Here is a 6,595-nt window from a genome sequence, read left to right on the forward strand (position 1 = left end):
AACCAGAAAAGATGGTTTGGAAATTAAATAGTTAAACTACAAACAGGTTATAGTGGGTAGTCATGTCCTAGGCCGATATTTTCTCTGACAAAGATCTTCTTTCCTCAGCCCATTTGCCTCTAAGCCTCTAAGATAACATATCTATGAGATGTCTGGGTAACTTGTAACTTCCCTTTTTTTGGAGCACCTGGGGCACAACCTGATGTGGTGGGCATCAGGACTCATGCCTGTCAAATTCCTTCTTTATCATGTTAATTGTTCCTGCAACCACCTAAGTGCATGTCCACCATTTTACTTTTTATTCAATTCCAGGGGTTTTCCACAGCTTTGCTTTCTTCTGCCTCCTTACTCCATCACCAATGAATTTCATGTAACCCACCTATGTTCCTCCTTTGATTGCAATGTATAAATAAAAATGTAACCCACCATTCTTCGGAGCATTATCGGGAAGTTTGGCTCAAATAAACACAAAAATTCTTTACAGGTTTCAATGTTTGTTTGTTTTTTGTTGTTAACATATTAAAAAAAGAAGAAAAGAAAGCCACAAAACAAACAAACAAACAAACAGCCCTGCCCTGATCAGTTTGGCTCAGTGGATAGAGTGTTGTCTTTCGGACTGAAGGGTCCCAGGTTCTATTCCGGTCAGTTCCCAGGTTTGATTCCATCAAGGGCATTGGTTGCTGGCACATCCCCAGTAGGGAGTGTGCAGGAGGCAGCTGATGGATGTTTCTTTCTCATTGATGTTTCTAACTCTTTATCCCTCTCGCCTTCCTCTCTGTAAAAAATTAATAAAATACATTAAAACAAAAACAAAAACAAAAAAACAGCCCTAACCAGTTTGGCTCAGTGGATAGAGTGTTGGCTTTCGGACTGAAGGGTGCCAGGTTCTATTCCGGTCAAGGTCATATACCTCCGTTAAGGGCACATCCCCAGTGTTTCTAACTCTATATCCTTCCTCTCTGCTAAAATATCAATAAAATATATTTAAAAAACAAAACCTCTCCCTGTCTGTTAAAATCTCAATAAAATATATTTAAAAAACAAAACAACCCTCCCCCCCCCAAAAAAAAAACCCATATCAAAAAAAACCTGATAGTGAACTACAAAAATATTCTCCTGAAACTTTGTGAGGAAATGTTCATAGGAGACCATTGCTGAGTGGTGCTAAATCCAACAGCCGACCTATGTACCACTCATTTTACAGACTATCTCATTTTAATATAACAACCTTTAAGAGGAATGTGTTGTGATTAGCAATTTAGAAATTAGAACAAGGTGAAAGGTTGTCACGTGCCCAAAGTCACATGATTCAGGCATGTCACCTTTCTGAGGTCTCCGTAGAAGTATTGTTTGAAAAGGCTCACCTTCCTGAAGTTAAAGCCTTCCTCCAAATTGGAGGAAGCAGTGCAGAAAGTCAAAAGAAGTGCTGAGTTTTGCAAAGCCTCACAATGAAGAATAGGAGCCCAATTCTAAAGGCCTTCGACTGCATCCAGTTAATATCTGCTACCAGAATTAACAAGTGAATTCTATATCCAGGTAACCATGGGGCAAGTTATTTTGACCTCTTTTCTGTTTCTCCAGTGATTTGCAATAGAACCTTGGGAGCTGATTTTCCTCTTAGCAACCAAGCCTGAAGTAAACAAAACTTCAACCAGGAGAGAGAGAGTAGACACAGTTACAAAGAGGAGAAGAGAGCTAGTCGGGTCCTTGGGTCTGCTGTACGGAATGGAGAGGATAGACAGACGACTTGGGTCTGTTGAGGGTGTTGTAGGAACAAACATGAATGGGTCAAGGCCCTGCCTGAAGGGACTTACAAGCTTGTCAGGGAGAAGTGGCCCTGGGGCTTAACACCTCTCAGGTCTTAATTTTAAGCACATGTGATTTAGTGATCATATTAAAACACAAATCAGATCTTATCTCAGTTCAAAACCTCTCAAAGGTTACCCCTTTACACTTAAAAATTCACCCGCTTTCAAGTAAGCCAACAAGGCTTTCAGAAAATATATTAAACATGCTGTGTTTTGTTGGAAACACTGTGTGTGTTTTTTTTAAACAAATTTGAACAAAAATTTAAAAAATCAGAAAATGACTCCTTAAAAGTTCAGATATCTGTCTCTTCTCTCTCTTTTTAATCCTCACCAGGGGATATTTTTTCATTGATTTATTATTTTTTTAGAGAGAGAATTGAAGAGAAAGGGAGAGACAGAAACATTGATATGAGAGAGACATCCCAACCAGGGCTGGGAATTGAGCTTGCAACCAAGGTATATGCCCTTGATCGGAATCCAACCCAGGACCCTTCAGTCTGAGGATCAATGCTCTAGCCACTGAGCAAAACCAGCTGGGCTGATATCTGTCTGTTAAATAGAAGATCTGGCAGAGCTGGGCAGCAGGACCCATGGCTCTGTAGATGAAGGAGGATGTACCAGTCTTCCACAGCTCCTATTACTTGGGTGAGCACCTCACCAGTTTTTCCATTTACACTGTCAGCCCAACTGTTTTGTGATCTGTGAGCTATCTCCTCTCTGCTTCAACTTGGCACCATCTTCATTCTGGCATTTGGTCAGTTTCTGGTGGACCCTGCCAACTTTCCTCTTTCAGGGCACTGTACTTGCTGTTTCCTCTGCCTGAAAGTTCCCCCCTTCTCCTTCCCAAATCACTTTTAGCTGGCTCCTGTTTTCTTGAGGTTTGAGCTTAAATGTTATCTGCTCAGAGGACTCTCCCTCAATCCCAATTACTTTATTTAAAGCAAATATTGTTTTAATTTACCTCCATTTATGTCTTTACTCCTTTACTCTCCTCTTAGGGGACTAGAACCCTGCATTTGGCTTCTAACTCATTCCTTTCCTTTCAACACTATATATATATATATATATATATATATATATATATATATATATATATATATATATTTAATTGATTTTTTTACAGAGAGGAAGGGAGAGAGATAGAGAATCAGAAACATCGATGAGAGAGAATCATCAATCAGCTGCCTCTTGCACATCTCCCACTGGGGATGTGCCCGCAACCAATGTACATGCCCTTGACCGGAATCGAACCTAGGACCCTTCAGTCCACAGGCCAACGCTCTATCCACTGAGCCAAACTGGTTTTGGCAAACCCCATTTCTTTTATCATTTTTAAAAATATATATTTTATTGATTTTTTACAGAGAGGAAGAGAGAGGGATAGAGAGTCAGAAACATCGATGAGAGAGAATCATCAATCAGCTGCCTCCTGCACACCCCCTACTGGGGATGTGCCCGCAACCAAGGTACATGCCCTTGACCAGAATCGAACCAGGGACCCTTCAGTCCACAGGCTAATGCTCTATCCACTGAGCCAAACTGGCAAACCCCATTTCTTAACCCAGTGCAGTTCTCAAAGTAAACACTCAATGTTTGTAGATTTAAGATCTGTCCAAGAGCCGAAACTGGTTTGGCTCAATGGATAGAGCGTCAGCTTGGGAACTGAAGGGTCCCTGGTTCGATTCTGGTCAAGGGCATGTACCTTGGTTGCGGGCACATCCCCAGTAGGGGGTGTGCAAGAGGCAGCTGATCAATGATTCATCGATGTTTCTAACTCTATCTCTCTCCCTTTCTCTCTGTAAAAAATCAATAAAATATATTAAAAAAAAATAAAAGATCTATCCAAGAGATTAGTTATCTATTTTTTTGTAGGGAAGGGGCCATTTTGAACATCTGCAAGCAACAGAGAGAAGGAAATAATCCAGATTGAGCCTTCACTAAATGCTAAATGTTAACAGATATCTTACATAGATTAGTTGATTCAATGTCACAAGGATCCTACTAAGTAGACTTTTTAATTTTATTTTTTTAAGGTATCAAGTTAAGATCTATTGCACACTAACTGTAGGTAACTGCCAAGTCCTCAAAATGTGAAATTTAGCAACACAATTTTACCTGCAAGGACTTCAAAGATATGCCAACTATATAAGAACAATTTTGTGAAAACATGTAGGAGATAATAATTCGAGTGAGAAAAATATGACACTGGAGGTTTGGGGATAGATATTTCTACATAAGCAATGGGTTCAGAGGTGCAAAAATATAGCAGTAGACCTTTTTTATGTATAGATGAGGAATCTGTTCAAAGAGATTAAGTAACTTGTGCTAGGAGCTATAATAGTAAGTGGTGGAGCTGGGATTTGAACTGGCTTATCTGACTTGGAAGCTTCCCCTTTCCCCAGTATATCTCCCCAGTTTTTGTATTCCTCTCCTTACTAAACTGCTTAGATACTCAGTGTAATAGAAAGGTAAAACTTGAAGAGTCCTGTCACCCTACATCTGTATATAAAAGGTTCACCATTCTACTTCTTCCTTTGAGCTCTCACATGTTGACTAATTGCTAAATAGCACCTTGAGAGGAGCAGACAGAAGTCCCAGAGGCACCCACTGGGGTGGAGAGGGGATTTGGAAAGGTTATCCCTTTTTAAAAAATATGTATTTTTTATTGAGTTTAGGGAGGAAGGGAGAGAAAGAAACATTAGTGATGAGAGAGAATCATAGTTCAGCTGCCTCTCCCCACTGGGGATTGAGCTCATAGCCTGGGCCTGTGCCCTGACTGGGAATCAAACCGTGATCTAGTTCATAGGTTGACACTCACCCACTGAACAATGCTGGCCAGGTGAAAAGTTACCCTTTTTTTTTTTTTTAATACAAAGATTTCAGAAATTTTCCATTCAGATTATGATTATTTTCATTTTCTCTTTGCTTACCTATATGTCCCAATTTTCCCACAGAACACATAAGTTCAGAAAAATTCCTGTTCAGCCAAAACCAGTTTGGCTCAGTGGATAGAGCGTTGGCCTTCGGACTGAGGGGTTCCAGGTTCGATTCCTGTCATGAGCATGTACCTTGGTTGCGAGAACATCCCCAGTGGGGAGTGTGCAGGAGGCAGCTGATCGATGTTTCTCTCTCATTGATGTTTCTAGCTCTCTATCCCTCTCCCTTCCTCTCTGTAAAAAATCAATAATATATATATATATATATATATATATATATATATATATGAAAAAAGAAAGAAAATTTTCTGTTTATTCAAATAAGACTAGTAGCTTTAGGGTAGTTTTATTCCCAGAACTTCCTTGGTCTTCAGAAAGAACTCATCCAACACTAAGGTGAAAATACTATAAACTATGTTATGAACTGAATGTTTGTGTGCCCCACCCCCACCCCAATTAATGTTAAAACCCTAATCCCAAATGAGATGGTTATACTAGGTGGGGCCTTTGGGAGGTAATTAGATTTAGATGGGGTCATGAAGTATAACCTCCAATATGAGATTAATCCTATCTAATAAAAAGCAAATATTCAAATTGACCATCATGCCATCACAAAGATGGCATACTTGGAGCCACAAAATGGCATCACCCAGTCCCCTCAGCCCTGCTGGAGTCCCACAGTTCTTTCAGCCCAGCTGGGCATATGGTGCAGCCGGACCCTCCTTTAGGCCCCCAGCCACCCAGGGTCAGTTCAAGGCATAGACAAGCCTTGGATGTTGGCTGCCCTGCCACCTAAGGCAAGCCTTGGAAGGTGGCTGCCTAGCCACCCAGGCCCACCCGAGGCTCAGGTAACCTGGGCTGGCTGAGGCTTGCACTGCTGGCAGTGGCAGCAGCAGAGGTGTGATGAGGGTGTCGACTTCCCCTGGTCCCTGGGTCACCTCCCACCCCTGAGGGTTCCCAGACTGTGAGAGGGGGCAGACCGGGCTGAGGGACCCCCACTCCAGTGAATACTAGAGGCCCAGTACATGAATTTTCATGCACTGGGCCTCTAGTATTTTATTTTTTAAAATATATTTTATTGATTTTTTTACAGAGAGGAAGGGAGAGGGATAGAGAGTTAGAAACTGATGAGAGAAACATTGACCAGCTGCCTCTTGCACACCCCCTACTGGGGATGTGCCTGCAACCAAGGTACATGCCCTTGACTGGAATCGAACCTGGGACCTTTTAGTCCACAGGCCAACACTCTATCCACTGAGCCAAACCGGTTTCGGCGGCCTCTAGTATTTTAAATAAATAAATAAACAACCTCATTTTTTCTGAGTTGCCGTACCCAGGATCCCTTACTTACATACTTCACTTACCCTTTTAAGGAAACTCTCTTATCCGTTCATATCTTTCTTAAGGTGCACAGAACTGGAAAACAGTTTGCATAGTAGGGTGGTCAGTGAAGAAGATGGTGGGAACACTTACCTACCTAGCTTTGCACACTGCTGTATAGATGGAATGTCTAAGGTGACATCAGCCTGTTCTGGCAGCTGGTCACAGCTGTCTCATGGCACCCAGTCATTTGGTCAATATGAGGCAGCAGAGGTTTCTATGTCTTAGTGTCATGAGACCCTGTTTCCCCAAAAATAAGACAGTGTCTTATATTAATTTTTTCTCTCAAAGTTGCGCTAGGTCTTATTTTCAGGGGATGTGTTATCTTTCCATGTGCTAGGTCTTATTTTCGGAGGATGTCTTATTTTGGGGGATACACGGTGCTATAGTTGGGCCAGGAAAAGGCTGAGAGATTTCTTCTTCTTTTTTTTTTTTTTTTTTTTTTTTTTTTTTAATATATATTTTATTGAT

The sequence above is a fragment of the Pipistrellus kuhlii genome, unplaced genomic scaffold (genome assembly GCF_014108245.1).
Source record: "Pipistrellus kuhlii isolate mPipKuh1 unplaced genomic scaffold, mPipKuh1.p scaffold_m20_p_3, whole genome shotgun sequence".
NCBI lineage: Eukaryota > Metazoa > Chordata > Mammalia > Chiroptera > Vespertilionidae > Pipistrellus > Pipistrellus kuhlii.